The following is a 17,583-nucleotide window of genomic DNA, read 5'->3' on the forward strand; positions in this document are numbered from 1 at the left end:
AAATAATATACCTAGTTTGAACATCTTTTGAAATAACAGCAAAATGTAGACAAATCTGCCCTAAAGGTTTAGGTAGACTATTTATAATGTAATCATCCTACTCTTTATAAAACTGCTTTCATAATGTGATACAGCTGGATAGAAATTGAACACACAAAGAAGTTTATTACTTAGATTATTTTTATTTTTGAAACAGATGGTTCTTTTATGGTAAATTGGATTTTAATAATACAGAGAGAAATGAAAAGTATAATCTTTCAATATAAGTTTATTATAATTTAACAGAACATTCTATAAAAATTCTTATCATTTCAAAAGTTTTACCTTGAAATTCACTCATTTTACAAATGTTTGTGTAGTTAGTAATCATCATTATCTACTTACAGAACTGTCTACATTATACATTTGAATCAGTCATTAATTTAACAGCTAATCATGATTAATATCAGTCCCTTTATGGGTAGACCCATAAATCACAAGACATTAATTAAAGGAAATGAAATTAAAGGCATTGAGAAGTACCTTAATAAATAGTAACACATAATTATTTTAATTACTTTCTTCACACCATATATTTTAGTTACCTAAAATAAAGATACCTGAAATAAGTTACTTCTATTAATTTTCTTTACCTTAAAACTTTTTGAATATGGCAAATAAAATAAATGATCTTTTCAATACTAAATATGGGATAGAGTTTGGCTTTCAGATGGAAAGCAACTAGTTTACATGAAAGATGTGGAAATGGAAACACAGGCCTCTATTATCTGGACGGTAAACAGAACAAAAAACAGTACTGTCTTAGCGAAATGAACTTCATTTTTTTTGGTAAATTAGTCATATATTCAATGCTTTGGCTGAAGTCTATAATCATTTCAAAAAAATAATAAACTGCTCATCATTTATATGGAGACAAACACAAATAATGAGTTCTGTATGTAACTTTTAAATTATATACATATTTATTATAATGCTTTCCTAGGACATCTAATACAATATCTAATCAATATGTGAGAATGAGTATTATTGTGACTTTTTCCTATGTTTAAGTAGAATATTGCTAAGGTTTAATGGTCGTAGACTTCAGTGACCCACACCCATAATTGCACTCTAGACCATGTAACTGTTTGATAAGAACATCACTAATTAAAGGTTTGCTTCTTCTAACTTTTGCAATGTAACGTAGTATAACTACTCTTTGATTTCGAGATACATTCTGGTTTATTGACATTTCCACGCTTTCCAATTCAAAAACCTACTTCTTTTTCTTCATTTTTCTCAAGGCTGTTTTAGTTTTTCTTGTCTATCATTAGAGTAATACTTTTATTTATATGCAAAAGTGTATTCATCCTCTTTCTTTTTCTCAAATTCTGCCAGCAAAAGTTTCAGTCTGAATGATTTTAAGCCTCCAGTCTTCATCTTTGACTATTCAAGTGACTTATGTTGATATAAAAGTTCACATAAAATGTTGACTTTTTCTGCTATAAACTCAGCAAAGTCACTTTTAAATTGTCCTACATTTTTGATAATTTTTTTTCACATTCTATGGTAATTTTCCAAATGTTCTTTTTTTCAGCTTTCAGTTCTTTATATCTCCATTCTTACTCAAAGCATACAACTTCATAAGAAAAATAGATGCATTCAAAAAGAAAGTTGCAAAACTTTTTTTTTCCAGTCCATCTTTTAGTTTTTTTGAAAAATTCCTGACATTACAGAACTAAATTGAAATGTATTAATATTCCACTCTTACATTTGCATGACAAACAGAAAATTTCATGAGCAAAAACAAAAAACAAAAAACAAAACAAACAAACAAAAAAAACCAGGGAGAAGCTTATAAAACTAAATATGGATCTCAGCATCAACAGCTGAACAGAGAAAGGAATTAAAATGCTTTATTTAAAAAATCACGAGTGGATGATAAAGTGTGTAGAAACTGAAAATTTACAACCTATTTAAAACCTGGAATCGCTGACTGTTCAGAAACTACACAGAGGGATCATGGGTGGAGGTGAACAGCAGAAAGGGATTATGGATGAATCTGCATTGTTCTAGCTGCTCCCGATGCCACCTGTCTCCGAGGAAAGCCTGACATTGATTGGATATTGAGCCAGGCAGTATCTGGCAGCAGATCCAGTGATGGTAACCTGCCTATCAGTAGATCCTTCCACTGGGTTCGCAATTTTGATCTGCGCCCCAGACATCTGACGGATCTCGTTGATTTTGGCGCCTTGACGCCCGATTATGTAGCCCATCAAATCATTTGGAATGGTGAGTTCATGCGAGGTAGTCTGAGTAGATGCATCCAAACTTGCCCAATAGCCTTTCACCTCTGGAGAGCTGGATTCAGTGCCACTGAATCTGGTGTTGCCATGCGTCATGGGAAAATGAGACTGTTGCATTGCCAACTGGTGCAGCTTGGTCAACTCTAGAGGTGGTCCCTCCAGGTCAGGGTTGAGGCACATGGACGGGGTGGTGTGGGGAAAGGTCGCACTGTCGCTGCCTGTGCTGTACCTGTCCTGACCACCTGCAAACATGACCGGAGAGCTGGACGGCGTGGGCCGGTACGGGATGGTCACACCCTTCGGGGGGGGACTGGGAGAGAGTCTCCAACATGACCACGCAGATCTGTTTGACACACTCAATGATGGATTGCGGATGCCAGCAATAGTGATGGCCCGCTCAGTTGAGTTGGGTAGCATGTCCCCTGCCACCTGGACCTGAACCCCTGTACTCTCTCGTATTTCCTTGATCTTGCCACCACCTTTTCCGATGAGAGAGCCACACTGACTTGCAGGGACCACCAGCCTCAGGGTGACCGGGGGTCTACTGGCAGCTGTGCTATTGGTCATAGAGCTGCTTATGTCCTCTTCCAGTTTGTCAATGATCATAGCAAAGGCTTTGAAGATGGCATTAGTGGGTCCAGCCAAAGTGATAATTCTCTCAGGACAATTCCCTTCTGAGATGTTGATACGTGCACCACTCTCCTCGCGCATCTTCTTAACTGATTCTCCTTTCTTTCTGATGATACTGCCAACTTCCTTTCCATGCATAAGTAGCCGGATGGTGAGAGTGACATTTAATCCACCTTCAATCATACCGGTGTCCATGTCGAGCAGTAAAACTTCTTATTTCAAGTACTATAACATCTGCATTCATCGTAGTCTCTTTACTCCTATCATAAAGGAAAAGCTCACCTCTGCCAGCAATTTGGATCCCAGTCACTCCTACTCTTCAAGGAATGTATATTACTAGTATTGAACAACCTTGGCAAGTAATTATATCAGTCTTCTTATTTTCTGTAAATGACAGCATTTTTCTTGCTTCTCAATTTTTATTCCTTTTTTCCCCTATTTTCACGTGTCTCCTTACTTTGACTATGTTATTCCTGCCACGAAATTGAAGAGAGGCACTGAAAGATCACCTTATTGATCTTACTGCACTAAATGGGAATGGTTGAAATAATCAGTAAGAAGATTTATCATTATAAAACACATGTGTACATAATGTCAAAGCTGTAAAATCTATGAAGCAAAACTTGACGTAATCGACAAAAAAAAGATCCTACCATAATAGTTGAAATCTCCAATACTCCACTTTCTATAGTGAATAGAACAATAAGATACAAAAGATAGAAAATCAATAAGGAAATAGAGGACTTGAACAATACTATAAAGTGATTGGAACTAACAGACATACAGAACACTCCACCCAATAAGAGAAAAAAATATGTACTTTTTCAAGTGCACATGGAAAAATCTCCAGGATTAGACCATATGGTAGGCCAAATTCTAATAAATTTCAAAGCATCAATAATAATGTGTTATCTCAATCCATCAATCAACAAACAAGAAATAACAATGTTGGTTAGGATGTAGAAAAATTCGAATGCTTGTGTGTTGCTGATGAAAATGTATATGCTGTGGAAAACGATACTCTGATTTATCAAAAAAATAAATAAATAAAACATGGAATGACCATATGACTGAGAAATTTCATTTTTCAGTATATTTCAAAAATAATTGAAAGCAAAACCTCAAACATATATTGGTACATCAATGTTCATAGCATCACTATTCACGATAGCCAAAAGATGGAAACACATTGTGTTCATCAACCAATGAATAGGTAGCCAAAGTAAGGTGCATACATACTAGGGAATATCATTTGGCCTTAAAAGGAATGAAATTTTTATACATGCTACTGCATGTATAAATGAGATCACTTGGACTCGGGAAGGGGAACATCACACACCAGGGCCTACTATGGGGAGGGGGGAGGGGGGAGGGGGGAGAGATTGCACTGGGAGTTATACCTGATGTAAACGACGCGTTGATGGGTGCCGATGAGTTGATGGGTGCAGCACACCAACATGGCACAAGTATACATATGTAACAAACCTGCACGTATGCACATGTACCCTAGAACTTAAAGTATAATAATAATAATAAAAACTTTAATTTATTTACATATTATTTGATTATTTTTCAAGTTTTTTAATTTTTACTTGATAAACAAAGATTGTATATATTTATGGCCTTTAACGTGATGCTTGTGGGATAATTGAATCAACTTAATTAACATCTTTTACCTCACACACTTATTCTTTTGTGGTGAGAACACTTAACATTTACTTTGTTAATAATTCTGAAGTATATAATACATTATTACTAACTATACTCACCATACTGTGTAATAGTTCTTCAGGACTCATTCCTAGTATCTAACTTAAATTTTGTATCCTTTATCAGGCATCCTCCTGTCTTCTAAAGGATAGTAACCACCGTTCTACTCTTATTACTGTAAGGTTGACATATTTAAATTCTACATGTGTATGAAATCAGGTGATATTTGTCTTTCTGTGTCTGTCTTATATTACCTAACATAATGTCTTCTATGTTCTTCCATATTATTGCAATAACAGCACTTTTGTCATGGTTAAGACATCATAGTATTTCATGGAGTACATATACCACATTTTCTTTATTTATTCCTTGGTGGACAGTTACTTTGATTCCAAATTTTGGCTATGTGAATAGTGTTGCAGTAATCATGAGAGTACAGTTATCTTTTCAATATACTCATTTTATTTGCTTTGGGTATACACCCCAAGCAAGATTGTAGAATCATATGATAGTTCTACTTTTAATTTTCTAAGGAACCTCAACACTAATTTTTTCTTAGCTCCTGCACCATTTTTCAATCCTACTAAGAGTGTACAATAGTCCCAATTTCTCCACATTCTTGCCAACACTTACTCTATGGTTTGCATGGTTGTCCCCATATAAAATCTCATGTTGAAATGTGATTCTTGATGTTGGAGGTAGGCCTGGTGGGAGGTGATTGAATCATAGTAGCATATGCCTCATAAATGGCTTAACACAATTCCCTTATTATTACATTAAGAACTTATTATCAACTCACTATCTTTCTTTTTTGATATTAGTCATTCTGATAGGTGTGTTTGTCATTTTCATTTTCATTTTCCTGATAATTAATGACATTGGGCACTTCTTAATATACCTGTTGGCTATTATTTAGTGATATGTCTGTTCAGGTCCTTTGCCTGTTTTTGTTGTTGTTGTCGTTTGTTTTTTGTTTTGAGGCGGAGTCTCACTCTTTAGTCCAGGCTGGAGGGCCATGGAGTCATCTCCGCTCACTACAAGCTCCATGTCCCAGGTTCACGTCATTCTCCTGCCTCAGCCTCCTGAGTAGCTGGGACTACAGGTGCCCACCACCAAGTCTGGTTAACTTTTTGTATTTTTAGTAGGGGGGTGTATCACCGTGTTAGCCAGGATGGTCTAGATCTCCTGAACTCTTGATCCACCCACTCAGCCTCCCAAAGTGCTGAGATTACAGGCATGAGCCACCACACCTGGCCCCTTTGCCTATTTTAAATCAGGTTATTTATTTTGTTTTTTTGCTATTGAGTTGCTAAGTTTTTAAATGTATTTTGGATATTAACCCCTTATCAGATATATGGTTTGCAGATTTTTTTTCACATTTAATAGTTTGTGTCTTCACAGTGGTTATTGTTTCCTTTGCTGTACTGGGTGTTTTAGTTTGATGCAATTCTATTTGTTTACTTTTTTCTTTTGCCACCTGTGCTTTTGAAGAGTATACTTAAAGTTCTGGGAAAAACACAAGAAAACAAAAACAAAACCCTTCCAACCAAGAATACTAATTTGGTTTTAGTTAAAGTAAAACCATAACATTGACCTCAGCCATAGACAAAATAATTACTTAAAAGCTTTGACTCGATTTCCAATAATATAGTTTCTCTTTACCATCTGTGTGAAATAAAGCTACATTTAGCTTTAATATAATCATACTATACTTGGCCACAAATTATGAGTATTCATTCAGATATTTGCAATGAGATAAAATAGTTTTGGCTATCGAAATTTTTGAATGGTCTGCTTTGCATTTTTATTTTATAAGCTCAGACTTTCTTATTATAATTTTATAGAATTAATACATAGGTTTTGGAATCTTTGAATCATTGATCACATCTGTAGTTTTCTTGGGTCTGGGGAGAACAGATATAATCTATGTAGTTATATTTTATTGAGGTAGAGAAGCTAATATTTGCCTTTGAAGTATTACACCTTCTCTATAATAGTCAGTGTTAGAAGTAAGTTAACTATTTCTGACTAAATTCTATTACATAAGGGTATGTATGTTCCTAAAATAAAATTATCTAGAGTAAAAAAAAGAATCTAAATTAATAACAAGATATGATACTGATGTTCTAAAGTTATAATGGTGAGAAGCCTTGACACGCAGGTATTTAAGGCTAGAAGTTTTCTATGAATTTAGCCTCTTTAGTATACACTGTGCATTAACAGCAGATAATAGAAAAGCTCATTGTAGAAGTCTACATTTATTTTATATAACTTAAAACTATTCAGACTTGCTGAGACTTGATTTATGGCCCAGAGAAAAGTCTATCTTGAAAAAATATTTTATTTGTAGTTGAAAAGAATGTTAATTTTTTAATTATAAGTTAAAATGTTTCATAAATATTAACTCTGTCAATTTGGTTGATGCAGTTGTTCAAGTCTTCTATAATCAAATTGATTTCCATTGTTCAATCTATTACTTAGATAAGATACATGGAATTATTTGAATATATTTGTAACTATATGTATATTTCTTTACAGTTCCCAGTTTTGCTTTATATCTTTTGCAGCTCTGTCATTATGTACATAAACTTTTAGTATTATTATGTTCTCAGATGAATTGATTCCTTTGTCATTATGAAATGATCCTCTTTATTGCTTGCTCTTAGTTTACCTGACATTAATATAACCACTCCATCTTTCTTCTGATTTGCATTGTCATTGTATATCTTTGCCATCTTTTATTTTCTAAAGACTTATAATTATTTTATGGTAAACTTTATATAGGCAGTATGGAGTTGGTTATTGTATTCTTACCCAATCAGAAAATCTGTGCCTTTGAATTGGGTGTACACATCATTTTTATTTAGTGTAATTATTGACATGGTTTTAAATTTATAATCTTCTTGTGGTTTCTATATGTCTAATCTGTCTTTTCCTCTTTTTCTTTATCTTTCTTTTCCTTATTTGGATTAACTGTGCATAATTTATCTTTTTTAATTGAAAAACCACTTTATTGAGGTATGATTGACATACAAAAAGCTATATATATATATATATATATATATATATTTAATGTCTACAACTTGAAGAATTTGGAGAAAAGCATACACCTGTGAAAAAAATAGCCACGATTGTGCCATAAGCATATTCATCTCCTCCAAAAGTTTCCTCCTTATTTCTTCTTTTATTATTTTTATAAGAACACAATATAAGAGCTACTATCTTAGAAAATTATTAAGTAGATGATAGAGTATTGTTAACCGTAGGCACTATGCTGCACAGCAAATCTCTAGAACTTATTCATCTTGCATAACTAAAGCCTTCCCATTTCCTAATACCTTCTCATTTTCTCCTCTCCCTGTCATGTGACAACCACTATTCTACCTTCTACTTCTATGAGTTTGACTATTTTAGATTCTACATAAGTGTTATCATGTAGTATTTGTCCTGCTGTGTCTAGATTATTTTATTGAACATAACGTCCTCCAGGTTCATCCATGTGTCACAAATGGTAGTATCTCCCTCTTTTTAAAGGCTGAATAATATTCTATTATATGTATATACAGTAGTCACCCCTTATCGATAGTTTTACTTTCCACAATTTCCGTTACCCCTGATCAACTGTGTTCCTAGAATATTAAATGGGAAATTTCAGAAATAAACAATTCATGTTTCAAATTTTGTGCCATTCTGAGTAGTGTGATAAGATCTCACGCTGCCTCACTCTGTCGCACCTGAATGTGAATCATCCCTTTGTCCAGTGTATCTACCCTGTATATGCACTACACTTCTTTTTGTGTTATTTTACTGTATATTTTAACATTTATCGAATCATCATTAATTTATCTCAATCTAAGTTCAACTCACATAGACCTGTGTAAATATGGCTTAAGAAAAGTAAACCTTCTATTGCTCCTCTCCCAGTCATTGTGCTACTTTCATCACATATTTATCCTATATATATGTTCTAAGTCTCACAAGGCATTTTTACTACTTTTAATTAAACAATTTTATGTCTTTCAAGAGAATTTTTGAAACTTTGTATTTTCTATATGTTAAACTGTCTGGTGCTCATCACTCTTTTGTACTGATCCAGGTTTCCACAAGACATATTAAATATCATATTCACTCTGAATGTAAGATGTCTTAAATATTTCTTTTTGTTTGGATATAATCATAATAAAATCCTCTAATCTCTGTATGTCTAAAAAGTCGTTATTTCATAGTTGTAACATATCTGTGCATTCTACATCAAAAAGTTTTGTTTTTGATTTTAACTTTAGTACTTCAAATATGTTGTTCTATTGTCTTCTATTTTGCATTCTCTTCAGTGAGGAATCTGCTGTTATCCTTATCTTTGTTTCTTAGTATATATTTTTTTTGTCTTGTAGCAGCTGTGGCTGGCCATGAAATAAACTTTCCTTCTACTCTCTGAAGGCTTGATAATTTGAGTTTCTTGGATAGACTTGACATTAGACAGACTAACAGGAAAAAAGTCATACTAATTTATTAAATGCAAATGCGAGGAAGTCATGCACAGCATAAGATTCAATAAAGGGCCAGATGGTTAAAGTTTAAATAACATTTTAAGCTGCAGAGAGAATAGCAGTTTAGGGCTTCTTGGGGGAGGATGGTGTCACAAGCCATGAGAGGATAAGAGAGGGAAATTCATTATGAACAAATGTGGTCTTGTTATGAAGATGAGATACTTCAGGTAACAGTCCTCAGAAGAATACTATGTGTCAACCTGTATTCTCTCATTCTATAAATCACTCTCTGGTTTAATGAGATTGTGGGAAGAGGACTCATGACAATTAAATTCCTTCTGGAGGAATTTCCCTTAGTCAGATGAAGAAATTTCAGAGACAGCCCCTCCTATGCTTCAGGAGAAAAGGAAAAGTGAGAGTCAGGGTGATAGGAAAAGATCAGAAAGACCTTGTTTCTCCTTTAGGTGAAACACTCAGCATGACAAAAGTATCATATATGGGACATCATTTTCTGAGTCCCCAACACTGCTTTTAAGATTTTCTCTTTATCACTGTTTTTAAGCAATTTGATTATGGTGTACCTGCATGAAATTTTTCTCATGATTTTATCTTGGATTTCAATGAGACTATATAAGCTCATGGCTTGCATCAAATTTTCATATTCTCAGACATTATTTTTGCATTTTGTAATTGGTTTTCACATAAAACAAGGTGAACATTTCGGGGAAGTAAGAATAAACACAAGAATGTATCTAGATTCTTTTGGGCAATTTTCTCATTCTCCAGTGGGTCATAGTCATCAGCATTGTTAACGCAATTTGGGGCCGTAAGAACCAGAATACCACTAAATATCTCATCTATGATTTTCTATAGAAGTATATATGTATTGAGAAAAGTTTTCCACGAGGGACAAGCTGCATTATAAAAGCCACTATTTAATGCAAGAAACTTTAGGACTGCTTGACTTCCCCAAGCTTATGGATATGCAGCAGCATAATGGACTATGAAAAGGATAGACTGTTCTTCCTCATCTCGCAAGTGAACCAGCTAAGTTTCTAATAAATTGTTTCATTTCTGCCCATAGAAAACATAGATTTCCTCACTTTATATTTAATGTGGATTTGAATCTAGGCAACCATTGACTGAAAGAAAGAGACAAGTTTTGCCCACTCAGGATAATTTTAGTATCAGTTTCTGTAAAAGGTTAGCACAAATTGGAAAGACATTTCATCTACCTGGAGGTCAAATCTTTGAAATTTTTCTTTCCAGTACTCAGCTTGCAACCACCTCCTCACTTTCTCCTTTATAGGCAATCGAGTATGCTGATTATATAATCAGACACGTTTGCTATTTTTTACCATGGATTTCCCTAAAATAATGTATTAGCCTATTCTTACAGTGCTGTAAAGACATAACTGGCTAATTTATGGGAAAAAAAAAAAAAGGAATTTCAATTGACTCAGTTCCACAGATGTACAGGAAGCATGGCTGGGAGTCCTCAGGAAACTTACAATAATCTGCAAAGGTAAAGCAAGCATGTCTTTACATGGTGGCAAGAGACAGAGCAAAAGAGGAAGTGCTACACACTTTTAAACACTCAGATCTCATAAGAACTCATTTACTATCACAAGAATAGTAAGGGGGAAATCTTCCCCCATGATTCAATCACCTCCTACCAGGTCCCTCCACCAATATTGAGAATTACAATTCTGCATAAGATTTGGTTGGGGACACAGAGGCAAAACATTATTCCATGTTGGCCCCTTACAAGTCTTATGTCCTTTACATATTTCAAAACTTAATCATTTTTCCCAACAATCCCCCAAATTCTTAACTCATTCCAGTATTAACTCAAAAGTCCAAGTCCAAAGACTCATCTGACACAAGGCAAGTCTCCTCTGTCTATAAGCCTGAAAAGTAAAAAAAAAAAAAAAAAAAGTTAGTTACTTTCAGGATATAATGGGAGTATAGGCATTGGGCAAATGCTGGTGTTCCAAAAGGGACAAATTGGTCAAATAAAGGGGCTACAAGCCTGCCCCAACAGGGAGTCATTAAATCTTAATGCTCCAAAATAATCTCCTTTGACTCCATGTCTCACAATCAGGCCACAATGATGCAAGGGGTGGGCTCCAAATGCCTTGAGCAGCTTTGCTCTTGTGGTCATGCAGGGCACAGTGCTCACAGTTGCTTTCATGGACTGGAGTTGAGTGCCTGCTGCTTTTCCAGGCACATGATGCAAGCTGTTGATGGATCTACCATTCTGGGGTCTGGACGACAGTGACCCTCTTCTCATAGCTTTCCTAGGCAGTGCTCCAGTGGGGACTCTGTGGGGATAACGACCCCACATTTTCCCTCCACACTGCATTAGTAGGTGTTCTCCATGAGGGCTTCATCCTTGCAACAGACTTCTATCTGTATATTCAGGTGTTTTGATACATCCTCTGAAATCTAGACAGAGGCTCCCAAACCTCAACTCTTGCCTTCTGCACAACCCACAAGTTCAGCATCATGTGAGAGCTGCCAAAGCTTGGGGCTTGGACCCTCCAAGACCACTGCCCAAGATGTACCTTTACCCCTTTTAGCCACAGCTGAAACTGGAATGGCTGAGACACAGGGAATCATGACCTGAGGCTGCACAGAACAACAGGGTCCTGGGCCTGACCCAGGAGACCCTTCTTCCCTCCTAGGCCTCCAGGCCTATGATGGGAGAGGCTGTCAGAAATGTCTCTGAAATACCCTGGAGACATTTTCCCCGTTGTCTCGAGTATTAACATTTGACTTTTCTTTACATATGCAAATTTCTGCAGCCTTGAATTTGTCCTCAGTAAATCCTTTTTTTTTTTTTCCCTTCTACCACATAGTTGGGCTGCAAATTGTCCAAACCTTTAAGCTCTGCTTTCCTTTTACGTGTAGGTTCTAGTTTTAGGTCATTTCTTTGTTTGTGCAAAGTAGCATAAGTAGCATAGCCTTTTAGAAGCAGCCAAGACACATCTTGAATGCTTTGCTGCTTAGCAATTTATTTGACTAGATACCCTAAATCACTACTCTTGAGTTCAAAATTTCACAGATTCTTAATGCAGGAGCACAATGCTGCCAGTCCCTTTGCTACACCATAGCAAGAGTGACCATTACTCCAGTTCACAATAAGTTCTTCATTCCCTTTGAGCACCTCATCCTCGACTTCACTTCACATGTACAGTGTCACTATCAGCATTTGGTCACAACCATTCAAAAGTCTCTAGGAAGTTCTAACTGTTCCCTCATCTTTCTATCTTCTTCTGATCCCTCCAAACTCTTTCAACTTCTGTGCATTACCCAGGTCCGAAGTCACTCTTACATTTTCAGGTATCTTCATAGCAATGCTTCCCTCCCAGTACCAATTTTCTGTATTAGTCTGTTCTCATACTGCTATAAATAGATACCTGAAACTTGGTAGTTTATAAAGAAAAAAGGTTTAATTGATTTGCAGTTCTGCAAGCTGTACAGGAAGCATAGATTAGGAGGCTGTAGGAAACTTACAGTCATTCAGAAAGGTGAAAGGGAAGCAAGCACATCTTCACATGACAGCAGGAGAGAAACAGAACGATGGGAGAAGTGCTACACACTTTTAAACAGCCAACTCTCATGAGAACTCATTCACTATCATGAAAATAGCAAGGGGGAATTGACTTCCATGATCCAATCACCTCCCACCAGATCCCTCTCCCAACATTGTGGATTACAACTCGACATGAGATTTGGACAGAAACACAGAGACAAACCATATCAAATAACATTAGTTACTCCCTGAAGTGACTATCTTTCCTTTTAAGAAACGTATGTTTATTTCAGTATTATATACTCCTGTTATTATATAACTCTCAAAAGCTGTTAAGAGTGTGAAATTTTATTCCACTTGCATGCTGACAATTTAACTTGTCACAGTGTAATGATGCTAGTAGAAAACCAGACTCCTGGGTCAGGGATCAAGAAATCTTATTACTCACAAAAATAGTAACTGATATAGTTTGGATGTGTGTCCCTTCCTAAATCTCATTCGAAATGTAATCCCCAATGTTGGAGATGGGCCTAATGGGAGGTGATTGCATCATGGGGGAATATTTCTCATGAATGATTTAGCACCATCCAGTTGGTACTGTCCTTTAGATAGTGAGTGAGCTCTAGTGAGACTGGTTGTTAAAAAATATGTTGTACCTCCCCCTACTCACTCTCTGTCTCCTGCTCTACCCATGTGACATGTCTGCTCCCTCTTCTCCTTCAACCATGATTGTAAGTGTCCTGAGGCCTCCCCAGAAGCCAAGTAGATGCCTGCAGAATGCTTCCTGTACAGCCTGTAAAATCATGATACAGTTAAATCACCTTTTTTTAATATAAATTACCCAGTTCCAGTTATTTCCTTATAGCAATGTGAGAACAGACTTATAGAGTAATGGATAATATATTAGTGGTTCTAGTTTTTAGTGGTTCTTCAAGTCCAGTTCCCTGAGAATGACATTGTAGGAGATCGGTCATGGTGGTGGGAAAAGTTATAAGAAAAAGTTATAGGGAATGACTCAAAACTTCTTGGAAGGCCGAGAAATTTTGCAAAAGCTTCAGGTGAGAATTATGGCTGAAGGCAGCCAAATTCTCTTATCCGGAGGTTGAGAGCAAAGGGCAGATAATGAGGGAATGTAAAGGAACTTATCTAGATACATTTGCTTACTCCTGTCTCCAGAAACCAACCTTTGATCATTTGCATGCAGGATTGCTGTCTACTTGGGGGGTTGACAATGTTTATTACCCACAAATGGTGTTTACTCCAAGCCTTTGTCATTAAGTCTGTACTAAATAAATGCAAGCGGGGCCGGCTTATGGGGTGGCACTCTCGTCGGTGGTGCTAAGCCATGGAGTCCCCAGGCATGCTATCAGGCAAAATACCTGTGTCAGCATACTTCTTTCATCCATTGCTCAGCCAGAGTCTGTGGGACAGACTAGGCATGATATGAAGAAGGCAAGATGGCACCTGTACACACAGGGAGTTGCATTACAGAAGCTTAAAGAGTTTGAATTTTTTGGAATGGACAATACATTTTCTTAATATTCACTTTAGTAGAAAACATTAGCTTTGTCACCAAAGTCTGTTCACATACCAGCATCCTTGAAATGATAGTCCATGAGAAAGGGTAATTAGGCCATCACTCAAAAGACATGCAGTAATTTGATAAACTATGTAGAATTGTCTTCCAACAATTGTATGTCTTCATGTTTTCTAATATTTATTCTTTGACATTAATATGTTAATTACATGCAATGTACTACATGAAGGGTTTTATATAATCCATACATCTACTTAACATGTTCCATCTTTAGCTTTGTGAAGATGTGGATTAAAAAGTTATGATACCTCTTTTAATGTTTCTGTCTACTAATTTTGTCACATGTATTATTTTTCATTGCTTTGTATTGGTTCTTTTTTACCCTTATTATGGATTTTATTTTCCTGCCTTTTTATATCCCTGGTAATATTTCACTGGATACCAGACATTGCAATTCCAATTTTAATTTATACAGATATTTTTTCATTTCTTTAAATATTCCTGAGATATTTTTCTAGGACTTAGGCAAGCTAATGGGGGGCTTGATCTTTTTAGGTCTTGATTTAAGATTTCTCAATGAGGCCGGGTGCAGTGGCTCATGCCTGTAATCCTAGCACTTTGGGAGGCCGAGGCGGGCGGATCACAAGGTCAGGAGATCGAGACCATGGTGAAACCCTGTCTCTACTAAAAATAGAAAAAATTAGCCGGGTGCAGTGGTGGGTGCCTGTAGTCCCAGCTACTCGGGAGGCTGAGGCAGGAGAATGGCGTGAACCCGGGAGGCAGAGCTTGCAGTGAGCCGAGATTGCGCCACTGCACTCCAGCCTGGGCGACAGAGCGAGACTCTGTCTCAAAAAAAAAAAAAAAAAAAGATTTCTCAATGAGACCCAGACCTTCCTTTTTTTTAAAAAAAAAAAAAAAAAAAAAAGAAGAGAAAGAAAGAACCAAATTTACACATTACTGAGGCGAGGTTTTTTTAATATTCTAACTAATACTACCTGAATTATGAGGTTTTTTTATTCTAGCTGTTGGGACCAAGCACTATTCCTGGCATCATCTGTGAGTTTGGAGGACTGTTTTCCATAGTTATTTTAGTTTGCTTTTTTCTCTGCCTTAGAGAGTTTCCTTAAACACTGATTAGCATGTACTGATTAGCAGTCATCTAAATACTTGAGGAATAGCCATAATATATTTGGGATATGTAAAGTTTTGTGGTTTTTTTTTCTTTTTTTTTTTTTTAATCTGTGAACCTCTTTCTTCTCTTCTATCCTGTTTACTTTACTTACCTTGGCTTCTATGAAGCTCCATCCCATCATCTTAGGGAGATTTCTGGGCTTCGTCTGGCTTTGATTCCTTGCTCTGCATCCTAGAAAATTTCTCCAGTCAGTAAACTGAGGGTATTTCTCAAGTTCACTTCAACTGTTTTCTGTCTTTCAGGGGTATCTGTCTTTATTGCCTGATCTTTAATATTTTGAGTACTGTTGTCTCTTATACATTTTTAGTTGTTTCTGCTGAAAAGGTAAATCTGGCTGTTGTTACTCCATATTGCCTGAAAGGTGACATTCTAATTTACTTTTTGAAAATGTAAACATTCCTTCAATACTGACATCAAATATTTCCACCACTACCTGGTTTCTTTACCAATCAAAATTGGAGATAATTTTTCCACCTCTGGGCACATGTAATATTTTGCATGTAACTGGAAAGTTTCTACATTAACTTATATAATTTTATATTTTGTCTATTCATTCATTTCAGTTTAAAATACTGCATGCTGTGAGGGCAGGTGTTGGTCATTGTCCACAAAATTTACATGTAATAAATTATCAATAAAACGTCAAATTGAAAAAAAAGTGGTTATGTAATTATTTCTAATCATTAGGTGATAAATATAGAAATGGAACTTTTCCCTTATCTGGCAATATCCAATTAATGAAGGAAACATAGAAAATGCATTTAATAAAACAAACTTAAATGTGGCACTCCATCATCAGAGCCACTTGAGTTAACACTATGTTTTTACTCTGTCATATTTCCTAATTTTCGAAATCTTAGCTTTAATATTTCTTACTTATATAAAAGAGATTAGAATATTTTATACTTCATAGGCATTTGGGTTGATTAATTAAGTTAATGTGTACAAAAAACAGCCTGTTCTTTTGAACAGTACATTTTGAATATATTGAGCTATTAAAATAGGCCGTGTTGGGTGTAAATGATAGAAAAAAGTAAGTAAAAATCCCTTAAAATTCAGGATTGTGTATGTGTGTGTATATATATAATATTTATGTCGTGTAGAATCCAGAAGTCAGGAAGCACCATAGTTGGTCATTTCAGCAACTCACTGATGCCATCTAGGGCCAGGTTCTTCCCATATTTTCTCTGTCCCCTAGTAGCACATGGGCTTTCATACTCAAGTTTGTCTACTCATGTTCACAAGTGGCTGTCACAGTTTCATTATTTGTGTTCTTATCCAAACAATGCAAGTGTCAGGAGAAAGAATGACTTTCTATCACCCTTTTTTGCTTCTTTGCTATTCTAATAAACCTTTCTAAAGAAATGTCACCAGACTTTATTTTGTGCAGTATTGGTCAGAACTTCTTACATGCTTACTCCTACCCCAAACACTTACAGCAACAACAAGGTTCAATTTTCTTGTGAAGTTTAAATTGTTATGACTCAGCCCTTCCCTGATTTGCTTGGTTTAAGGGGAATGAATAAAATCAAGTAGGAAGGTTGTGGATAGATAGGCCAGTGCTATTCATATATATACATTTTTAAAATAAAAGGCTAAGTCAAGAAAATAGCAAGTAATAGCATCTGTTTTAAGAGACACAATATGACAGAAGCATTTTTTCTAACATTTTACTAAATGTCAATGCTTTTTATTATTTTCTAACCTAACACACGCATGATTAAAATACCCTGGAAATTATGTAAGGTAAATATGTCTTGCATAGTGATATACAAGAACTATAAAAAGTTCTAAATAGCACAATCAGAGAGCTTGAATAAAATGTGTTTTGAAATACATACATTTTGGTAAATCAAGAACTATCTTGATAAAAGATATCTAGTTTTCCGTCTTGGGTTGGTATTATATTATTTTGCTAAGGCTGTGGTAACAAAAACCACACACTATGTGGCTTAAACAATAGAAATTAATTTTCTCAAATTGTGGAGGCCAGAAGTGTAAGATCAATGTGCCTGCAGGGTTGGTTTCTCCTGAGGCTCCTCTCCTTGGTTTGCAGATGGCTGCCTTTTCACTACGTCCTCATGTGGTCTTTTCATGTACATTTCTTGTGTCTCCCCTTTTGCTTCTAAGGAAACACATATTATGGATGAGGGCACCACCCTTATCACTTTATTTAATATTAATTACCTCTTTAAAAACTATCT

At 35.7% G+C, this 17,583-nt stretch overlaps 1 pseudogene; it reads right to left on the minus strand.

The window, feature by feature from the left end:
- Positions 1-1,898: 1,898 nt before the first annotated feature.
- LOC103215068 (poly(rC)-binding protein 2 pseudogene) lies at positions 1,899-3,139 on the minus strand (annotated as a pseudogene).
- Positions 3,140-17,583: the final 14,444 nt, after the last annotated feature.

This window comes from Chlorocebus sabaeus, chromosome 4 (assembly GCF_047675955.1).
Source record: "Chlorocebus sabaeus isolate Y175 chromosome 4, mChlSab1.0.hap1, whole genome shotgun sequence".
Classification (NCBI taxonomy): domain Eukaryota; kingdom Metazoa; phylum Chordata; class Mammalia; order Primates; family Cercopithecidae; genus Chlorocebus; species Chlorocebus sabaeus.